Source organism: Solea senegalensis, unplaced genomic scaffold (genome assembly GCF_019176455.1).
Source record: "Solea senegalensis isolate Sse05_10M unplaced genomic scaffold, IFAPA_SoseM_1 scf7180000017096, whole genome shotgun sequence".
Classification (NCBI taxonomy): domain Eukaryota; kingdom Metazoa; phylum Chordata; class Actinopteri; order Pleuronectiformes; family Soleidae; genus Solea; species Solea senegalensis.
The window spans coordinates 1-9,827 of record NW_025322236.1 but is presented as its reverse complement, the minus strand read 5'-3'; the positions used below and the strand labels follow the sequence as shown (position 1 = coordinate 9,827).

The 9,827-nt window shown below is 45.1% G+C and overlaps 12 non-coding genes across 12 annotated transcripts; 8 read left to right on the top strand and 4 right to left on the bottom strand.

Moving 5' to 3' along the window:
• The first annotated feature begins 800 nt into the window (after window positions 1-800).
• On the top strand, window positions 801-872 carry trnap-ugg. Its single transcript has one exon. It is a non-coding gene; the product is annotated as a tRNA-Pro (tRNA).
• A 370-nt stretch (window positions 873-1,242) lies between these two features.
• trnal-cag lies at window positions 1,243-1,325 on the bottom strand. Its single transcript has one exon. It is a non-coding gene; the product is annotated as a tRNA-Leu (tRNA).
• An 867-nt stretch (window positions 1,326-2,192) lies between these two features.
• On the top strand, window positions 2,193-2,264 carry trnap-agg. Its single transcript has one exon. It is a non-coding gene; the product is annotated as a tRNA-Pro (tRNA).
• A 659-nt stretch (window positions 2,265-2,923) lies between these two features.
• On the top strand, window positions 2,924-2,995 carry trnap-ugg. Its single transcript has one exon. It is a non-coding gene; the product is annotated as a tRNA-Pro (tRNA).
• A 376-nt stretch (window positions 2,996-3,371) lies between these two features.
• Window positions 3,372-3,454, bottom strand: trnal-cag. The gene has a single exon. It is a non-coding gene; the product is annotated as a tRNA-Leu (tRNA).
• An 867-nt stretch (window positions 3,455-4,321) lies between these two features.
• Window positions 4,322-4,393, top strand: trnap-agg. Its single transcript has one exon. It is a non-coding gene; the product is annotated as a tRNA-Pro (tRNA).
• Window positions 4,394-5,052: 659 nt separating this feature from the next.
• Window positions 5,053-5,124, top strand: trnap-ugg. Its single transcript has one exon. It is a non-coding gene; the product is annotated as a tRNA-Pro (tRNA).
• A 376-nt stretch (window positions 5,125-5,500) lies between these two features.
• On the bottom strand, window positions 5,501-5,583 carry trnal-cag. The gene has a single exon. It is a non-coding gene; the product is annotated as a tRNA-Leu (tRNA).
• An 898-nt stretch (window positions 5,584-6,481) lies between these two features.
• On the bottom strand, window positions 6,482-6,554 carry trnaq-cug. Its single transcript has one exon. It is a non-coding gene; the product is annotated as a tRNA-Gln (tRNA).
• Window positions 6,555-7,260: 706 nt separating this feature from the next.
• Window positions 7,261-7,332, top strand: trnap-agg. The gene has a single exon. It is a non-coding gene; the product is annotated as a tRNA-Pro (tRNA).
• Window positions 7,333-8,617: 1,285 nt separating this feature from the next.
• trnap-agg lies at window positions 8,618-8,689 on the top strand. Its single transcript has one exon. It is a non-coding gene; the product is annotated as a tRNA-Pro (tRNA).
• Window positions 8,690-9,348: 659 nt separating this feature from the next.
• On the top strand, window positions 9,349-9,420 carry trnap-ugg. The gene has a single exon. It is a non-coding gene; the product is annotated as a tRNA-Pro (tRNA).
• Window positions 9,421-9,827: the final 407 nt, after the last annotated feature.

Below are 9,827 nucleotides of genomic sequence, written 5' to 3'. Positions count from 1 at the left end.
TGATATTGTAATAGTTCTCACATACAATCTGTAACAGGACACCTACATAGAAAATGGCGCAAGGTTCGTGGCTCGTTGGGCTAGGGGTATGATTCTCGCTTAGGGTGCGAGAGGTCCCGGGTTCAAATCCCGGACGAGCCCTATACAGCCCCCGTTCTTCTGTCAGGACGTCACGCTTACCTGCAACTTCTGCTCTGTTGGCTTTGCAATAGCAGTCGAAGGTCCTGGGTTGAAATCTCAGAGTGTTTCAACCATGAAGTTTGTCCTTGCCAAATGTACTGAATGACTCACACAGTTGAGCCCTATCTCAACTACAAATTCCGTCCTTACTAATGCGAGTTGTTTGTGACTGTGGTGGTATTGCACATTTAAAGTGGCAAACTCTATGAACCTGTCAACCATGATCAATAGGGATTTTGAGTGAAAGTGAAGACTATTGAGAAATAAAGAGATTGGAAGGAGAGACCTACTTGACTCACCTTTATACAAAGAAAAGGAATCCTAAAACATGTTATCTTATCGTAATCTTAGGCCTTAGCAGACATGCTTCCCTGGAGAAATGAGTACATTTTGTTGGTCTTATTCTCTGGCTGAAAGAGGTCCCACATTCAAAATCCCACACAAAACATCCACTGAACTATTGCAAGCATAAAGCCTCATCAATGTAAGTCCTTTGTGAGTGAGGTGGAATTGCGGGTTTGCAGATGTAGACTCAAAAGCTCTGTGACCCATTCTTGATGAGTATTTCTCACATAAAATCTGTAACACGACACCTACATAGAATATTTCCCCTCTATAGAGGCTCGTTGGTCTAGGGGTATGATTCTCGCTTTGGGTGCGAGAGGTCCCGGGTTCAAATCCCGGACGAGCCCTCTGCAGGTGTGGTCCAATTATAACGTTTGAGATGTGGGAGTTCCCTGTTTCCTGGGACTTGCGCTACGATTCTTGCAGAAAGGCCTTTCACACAGCACTGTTTCAACCATGAAACCAGTCAAGTCTTTGCCAAGTGTAGTGAATGTGACCAAGCTGGAATCTCGCATGCTTGCGTTTAATTTGCGCACGCACACCGAATGCAGGGAATCCAAGGAGCAGTGGGCACCACCTGAGTACACCAAGGGAGCAATGGCTGTGAATGGGGGCAAGTAGTTTGCTATGGGCTAGGCCAATTGTTGACGTGTCTAGGGATTTGAACGCCCAACTGTTCTGTTATGAGGCAAAGTCCGGCTGCCCCAAAAGTTATCCTGTCAGAAGTGGGATTCGAACCCACGCCTCCATGGGAGACTGCGACCTGAACGCAGCGCCTTGGACCGCTCGGCCATCCTGACTTGGCGGGTAGCTGTGACTTGTCCAGACCGGGCTGCCCATTTGCATCTGAAGAACAAAAGATACTCTGTTGATGACGAGAATGTCCACATTCTGGCCAAGGGGGACATATGGTTTGAAAGGGGAATGAAATAACCTTATTTTTTTAGCCTAGAAAACCATCACACAACAGAGAAGGTGGCCTAAGACACCAACTATTAGTCACCTACAATGCTGCCCTTAGCTCTTTTCCATTAGGGGTCAACAAGCAAACCACTGACAAACAAAGGTGAACTCCAACACACATTAGCAGAGTGGGTCTCTTGGATGAGAGGTGAAATATCTTCAACTTACCTCAAGCAAGACCACTTGATAAAAAGAAAATGAATGCAATGGCCGTGAAAGGTCCTGGGTTCAAATCCCAGAAAAGCCTTTCACACAGCAATGTTTCAACCATGAAGTTTGTCCTTGCCAAATCTAACAGCCGTGGTAACGCAAGTTTGAAGAGGGTGGAGTTTAGTAGTTTAATTTGCGCACACACACCAGTGAGCAAACACATCCAATGCACGTTTTCTTTACATGTATCCAGCTTACAGAGGCTAAATACCTGGATTTCTTTTTTTTATCCACAAGACAGTCAGAAGTGAAGAAGCCTCGTGGATGAGCGTTAAAACATCTTCAACCTAACTCCAGCAAGTCTTGTTGTCCACAGCAAACTCCTGACAATGATCTGGATGTCTAAGAACCTTCACAGACAGAACATAAAACATAGTCCAACAGTATCTTTTCCCAATTTCCCTTGTCTTTTTAACTTAATCTGGTGATATTGTAATAGTTCTCACATACAATCTGTAACAGGACACCTACATAGAAAATGGCGCAAGGTTCGTGGCTCGTTGGTCTAGGGGTATGATTCTCGCTTAGGGTGCGAGAGGTCCCGGGTTCAAATCCCGGACGAGCCCTATACAGCCCCCGTTCTTCTGTCAGGACGTCACGCTTACCTGCAACTTCTGCTCTGTTGGCTTTGCAATAGCAGTCGAAGGTCCTGGGTTGAAATCTCAGAGTGTTTCAACCATGAAGTTTGTCCTTGCCAAATGTACTGAATGACTCACACAGTCGAGCCCTATCTCAACTACAAATTCCGTCCTTACTAATGCGAGTTGTTTGTGACTGTGGTGGTATTGCACATTTAAAGTGGCAAACTCTATGAACCTGTCAACCATGATCAATAGGGATTTTGAATGAAAGTGAAGACTATTGAGAAATAAAGAGATTGGAAGGAGAGACCTACTTGACTCACCTTTATACAAAGAAAAGGAATCCTAAAACATGTTATCTTATCGTAATCTTAGGCCTTAGCAGACATGCTTCCCTGGAGAAATGAGTACATTTTGTTGGTCTTATTCTCTGGCTGAAAGAGGTCCCACATTCAAAATCCCACACAAAACATCCACTGAACTATTGCAAGCATAAAGCCTCATCAATGTAAGTCCTTTGTGAGTGAGGTGGAATTGCGGGTTTGCAGATGTAGACTCAAAAGCTCTGTGACCCATTCTTGATGAGTATTTCTCACATAAAATCTGTAACACGACACCTACATAGAATATTTCCCCTCTATAGAGGCTCGTTGGTCTAGGGGTATGATTCTCGCTTTGGGTGCGAGAGGTCCCGGGTTCAAATCCCGGACGAGCCCTCTGCAGGTGTGGTCCAATTATAACGTTTGAGATGTGGGAGTTCCCTGTTTCCTGGGACTTGCGCTACGGTTCTTGCAGAAAGGCCTTTCACACAGCACTGTTTCAACCATGAAACCAGTCAAGTCTTTGCCAAGTGTAGTGAATGTGACCAAGCTGGAATCTCGCATGCTTAAAGAGTCGTTTAATTTGCGCACGCACACCGAATGCAGGGAATCCAAGGAGCAGTGGGCACCACCTGAGTACACCAAGGGAGCAATGGCTGTGAATGGGGGCAAGTAGTTTGCTATGGGCTAGGCCAATTGTTGACGTGTCTAGGGATTTGAACGCCCAACTGTTCTGTTATGAGGCAAAGTCCGGCTGCCCCAAAAGTTATCCTGTCAGAAGTGGGATTCGAACCCACGCCTCCATGGGAGACTGCGACCTGAACGCAGCGCCTTGGACCGCTCGGCCATCCTGACTTGGCGGGTAGCTGTGACTTGTCCAGACCGGGCTGCCCATTTGCATCTGAAGAACAAAAGATACTCTGTTGATGACGAGAATGTCCACATTCTGGCCAAGGGGGACATATGGTTTGAAAGGGGAATGAAATAACCTTATTTTTTTAGCCTAGAAAACCATCACACAACAGAGAAGGTGGCCTAAGACACCAACTATTAGTCACCTACAATGCTGCCCTTAGCTCTTTTCCATTAGGGGTCAACAAGCAAACCACTGACAAACAAAGGTGAACTCCAACACACATTAGCAGAGTGGGTCTCTTGGATGAGAGGTGAAATATCTTCAACTTACCTCAAGCAAGACCACTTGATAAAAAGAAAATGAATGCAATGGCCGTGAAAGGTCCTGGGTTCAAATCCCAGAAAAGCCTTTCACACAGCAATGTTTCAACCATGAAGTTTGTCCTTGCCAAATCTAACAGCCGTGGTAACGCAAGTTTGAAGAGGGTGGAGTTTAGTAGTTTAATTTGCGCACACACACCAGTGAGCAAACACATCCAATGCACGTTTTCTTTACATGTATCCAGCTTACAGAGGCTAAATACCTGGATTTCTTTTTTTTATCCACAAGACAGTCAGAAGTGAAGAAGCCTCGTGGATGAGCGTTAAAACATCTTCAACCTAACTCCAGCAAGTCTTGTTGTCCACAGCAAACTCCTGACAATGATCTGGATGTCTAAGAACCTTCACAGACAGAACATAAAACATAGTCCAACAGTATCTTTTCCCAATTTCCCTTGTCTTTTTAACTTAATCTGGTGATATTGTAATAGTTCTCACATACAATCTGTAACAGGACACCTACATAGAAAATGGCGCAAGGTTCGTGGCTCGTTGGTCTAGGGGTATGATTCTCGCTTAGGGTGCGAGAGGTCCCGGGTTCAAATCCCGGACGAGCCCTATACAGCCCCCGTTCTTCTGTCAGGACGTCACGCTTACCTGCAACTTCTGCTCTGTTGGCTTTGCAATAGCAGTCGAAGGTCCTGGGTTGAAATCTCAGAGTGTTTCAACCATGAAGTTTGTCCTTGCCAAATGTACTGAATGACTCACACAGTCGAGCCCTATCTCAACTACAAATTCCGTCCTTACTAATGCGAGTTGTTTGTGACTGTGGTGGTATTGCACATTTAAAGTGGCAAACTCTATGAACCTGTCAACCATGATCAATAGGGATTTTGAATGAAAGTGAAGACTATTGAGAAATAAAGAGATTGGAAGGAGAGACCTACTTGACTCACCTTTATACAAAGAAAAGGAATCCTAAAACATGTTATCTTATCGTAATCTTAGGCCTTAGCAGACATGCTTCCCTGGAGAAATGAGTACATTTTGTTGGTCTTATTCTCTGGCTGAAAGAGGTCCCACATTCAAAATCCCACACAAAACATCCACTGAACTATTGCAAGCATAAAGCCTCATCAATGTAAGTCCTTTGTGAGTGAGGTGGAATTGCGGGTTTGCAGATGTAGACTCAAAAGCTCTGTGACCCATTCTTGATGAGTATTTCTCACATAAAATCTGTAACACGACACCTACATAGAATATTTCCCCTCTATAGAGGCTCGTTGGTCTAGGGGTATGATTCTCGCTTTGGGTGCGAGAGGTCCCGGGTTCAAATCCCGGACGAGCCCTCTGCAGGTGTGGTCCAATTATAACGTTTGAGATGTGGGAGTTCCCTGTTTCCTTGGACTTGCGCTACGATTCTTGCAGAAAGGCCTTTCACACAGCACTGTTTCAACCATGAAACCAGTCAAGTCTTTGCCAAGTGTAGTGAATGTGACCAAGCTGGAATCTCGCATGCTTAAAGAGTCGTTTAATTTGCGCACGCACACCGAATGCAGGGAATCCAAGGAGCAGTGGGCACCACCTGAGTACACCAAGGGAGCAATGGCTGTGAATGGGGGCAAGTAGTTTGCTATGGGCTAGGCCAATTGTTGACGTGTCTAGGGATTTGAACGCCCAACTGTTCTGTTATGAGGCAAAGTCCGGCTGCCCCAAAAGTTATCCTGTCAGAAGTGGGATTCGAACCCACGCCTCCATGGGAGACTGCGACCTGAACGCAGCGCCTTGGACCGCTCGGCCATCCTGACTTGGCGGGTAGCTGTGACTTGTCCAGACCGGGCTGCCCATTTGCATCTGAAGAACAAAAGATACTCTGTTGATGACGAGAATGTCCACATTCTGGCCAAGGGGGACATATGGTTTGAAAGGGGAATGAAATAACCTTATTTTTTTAGCCTAGAAAACCATCACACAACAGAGAAGGTGGCCTAAGACACCAACTATTAGTCACCTACAATGCTGCCCTTAGCTCTTTTCCATTAGGGGTCAACAAGCAAACCACTGACAAACAAAGGTGAACTCCAACACACATTAGCAGAGTGGGTCTCTTGGATGAGAGGTGAAATATCTTCAACTTACCTCAAGCAAGACCACTTGATAAAAAGAAAATGAATGCAATGGCCGTGAAAAGTCCTGGGTTCAAATCCCAGAAAAGCCTTTCACACAATAATGTTTCAACCATGAAGTTTGTCCTTGCCAAATCTAACAGCCGTGGTAACGCAAGTTTGAAGAGGGTGGAGTTTAGTAGTTTAATTTGGGCACACACACCAGTGAGCAAACACATCCAATGCAAGCCAAGGACACTGGGCCTGCCTACGCCAAGGGAGCAATGGGTGTGAATGGGAGCGAGTTGTTTGCTATGGGGTATGCCAGTCCTTGACGTGTCCAGGGATTTGAACCACCAACTGTTCTGTTACTAGCCAAATGGTACTCCAGATAGTACAGCAGGTGAGGCGCAACAGAGGCAGACAGTCTTTAGTCAGCTTCCCCACCCCATTATACCAAAGGGGGCACTGAAGAAGGATCTGTTGGGAAGCTTTCTGACTTCTGAGCTGATCACAGCAACATGACAAACTTGCAGTCTTTTTCCAAGCTGTGCCACATTTCATTCTTCATCAATTTGGCTAGCGTAAATAGCAAAAAGACAGGTTCCACCGAGATTTGAACTCGGATTGCTGGATTCAGAGTCCAGAGTGCTAACCATTACACCACTGGAACCACTGGGAACCACTGGGAACCACTGGGAACCACTGGGAACCACTGGGAACCACTGGGAACCACTGGGAACCACTGGGAACCCACCTGTGCAGTTGAAATGTTTTTAAAGTGTATAGAGTCAGGAAGGCCCTGCATTCAGGTGACAGTCTTTCCCTGAAGTTGTGGGTGAGAATCCTGCGTCTCTCAATAAAACTTTTCATCTGGATTGTGGTCTGGGCTGTTACAGAATACATCATACCACTCTGGTCAGAAGCTGGATTTTTACACTTATTCTGTGAGGTGTCTCTCAGGTGACCCCAACAACGGTCATTCCCAACTTGACTCAGGTGAAACTAACTACCCGGAAGTGGGTCAGAGTGTGAACGACCTGCGTTGTTCAATGTAACGTTTTCTTTACATGTATCCAGCTTACAGAGGCTAAATACCTGGATTTTTTTTTTTATCCACAAGACAGTCAGAAGTGAAGAAGCCTCGTGGATGAGCGTTAAAACATCTTCAACCTAACTCCAGCAAGTCTTGTTGTCCACAGCAAACTCCTGACAATGATCTGGATGTCTAAGAACCTTCACAGACAGAACATAAAACATAGTCCAACAGTATCTTTTCCCAATTTCCCTTGTCTTTTTAACTTAATCTGGTGATATTGTAATAGTTCTCACATACAATCTGTAACAGGACACCTACATAGAAAATGGCGCAAGGTTCGTGGCTCGTTGGTCTAGGGGTATGATTCTCGCTTAGGGTGCGAGAGGTCCCGGGTTCAAATCCCGGACGAGCCCTATACAGCCCCCGTTCTTCTGTCAGGACGTCACGCTTACCTGCAACTTCTGCTCTGTTGGCTTTGCAATAGCAGTCGAAGGTCCTGGGTTGAAATCTCAGAGTGTTTCAACCATGAAGTTTGTCCTTGCCAAATGTACTGAATGACTCACACAGTCGAGCCCTATCTCAACTACAAATTCCGTCCTTACTAATGCGAGTTGTTTGTGACTGTGGTGGTATTGCACATTTAAAGTGGCAAACTCTATGAACCTGTCAACCATGATCAATAGGGATTTTGAATGAAAGTGAAGACTATTGAGAAATAAAGAGATTGGAAGGAGAGACCTACTTGACTCACCTTTATACAAAGAAAAGGAATCCTAAAACATGTTATCTTATCGTAATCTTAGGCCTTAGCAGACATGCTTCCCTGGAGAAATGAGTACATTTTGTTGGTCTTATTCTCTGGCTGAAAGAGGTCCCACATTCAAAATCCCACACAAAACATCCACTGAACTATTGCAAGCATAAAGCCTCATCAATGTAAGTCCTTTGTGAGTGAGGTGGAATTGCGGGTTTGCAGATGTAGACTCAAAAGCTCTGTGACCCATTCTTGATGAGTATTTCTCACATAAAATCTGTAACACGACACCTACATAGAATATTTCCCCTCTATAGAGGCTCGTTGGTCCATTAGGGGTACTGACAAACAAAGGTGAACTCCAACACACATTAGCGCTTGGATGAGAGGTGAAATATCTTCAACTTACCTCAAGCAAGACCACTTGATAAAAAGAAAATGAATGCAATGGCCGTGAAAGGTCCTGGGTTCAAATCCAGAAAAGCCTTTCACACAGCAATGTTTCAACCATGAAGTTTGTCCTTGCCAAATCTAACAGCCGTGGTAACGCAAGTTTGAAGAGGGTGGAGTTTAGTAGTTTAATTTGCGCACACACACCAGTGAGCAAACACATCCAATGCACGTTTTCTTTACATGTATCCAGCTTACAGAGGCTAAATACCTGGATTTCTTTTTTTTATCCACAAGACAGTCAGAAGTGAAGAAGCCTCGTGGATGAGCGTTAAAACATCTTCAACCTAACTCCAGCAAGTCTTGTTGTCCACAGCAAACTCCTGACAATGATCTGGATGTCTAAGAACCTTCACAGACAGAACATAAAACATAGTCCAACAGTATCTTTTCCCAATTTCCCTTGTCTTTTTAACTTAATCTGGTGATATTGTAATAGTTCTCACATACAATCTGTAACAGGACACCTACATAGAAAATGGCGCAAGGTTCGTGGCTCGTTGGTCTAGGGGTATGATTCTCGCTTAGGGTGCGAGAGGTCCCGGGTTCAAATCCCGGACGAGCCCTATACAGCCCCCGTTCTTCTGTCAGGACGTCACGCTTACCTGCAACTTCTGCTCTGTTGGCTTTGCAATAGCAGTCGAAGGTCCTGGGTTGAAATCTCAGAGTGTTTCAACCATGAAGTTTGTCCTTGCCAAATGTACTGAATGACTCACACAGTCGAGCCCTATCTCAACTACAAATTCCGTCCTTACTAATGCGAGTTGTTTGTGACTGTGGTGGTATTGCACATTTAAAGTGGCAAACTCTATGAACCTGTCAACCATGATCAATAGGGATCTTGAATGAAAGTGAAGACTATTGAGAAATAAAGAGATTGGAAGGAGAGACCTACTTGACTCACCTTTATACAAAGAAAAGGAATCCTAAAACATGTTATCTTATCGTAATCTTAGGCCTTAGCAGACATGCTTCCCTGGAGAAATGAGTACATTTTGTTGGTCTTATTCTCTGGCTGAAAGAGGTCCCACATTCAAAATCCCACACAAAACATCCACTGAACTATTGCAAGCATAAAGCCTCATCAATGTAAGTCCTTTGTGAGTGAGGTGGAATTGCGGGTTTGCAGATGTAGACTCAAAAGCTCTGTGACCCATTCTTGATGAGTATTTCTCACATAAAATCTGTAACACGACACCTACATAGAATATTTCCCCTCTATAGAGGCTCGTTGGTCTAGGGGTATGATTCTCGCTTTGGGTGCGAGAGGTCCCGGGTTCAAATCCCGGACGAGCCCTCTGCAGGTGTGGTCCAATTATAACGTTTGAGATGTAACGTTTGAGATGTGGGAGTTCCCTGTTTCCTTGGACTTGCGCTACGATTCTTGCAGAAAGGCCTTTCACACAGCACTGTTTCAACCATGAAACCAGTCAAGTCTTTGCCAAGTGTAGTGAATGTGACCAAGCTGGAATCTCGCATGCTTAAAGAGTCGTTTAATTTGCGCACGCACGCCGAATGCAGGGATTCCAAGGAGCAGTGGGCACCACCTGAGTACACCAAGGGAGCAATGGCTGTGAATGGGGGCAAGTAGTTGACGTGTCTAGGGATTTGAACGCCCAACTGTTCTGTTATGAGGCAAAGTCCGGCTGCCCCAAAAGTTATCCTGTCAGAAGTGGGATTCGAACCCACGCCTCCATGGGAGAC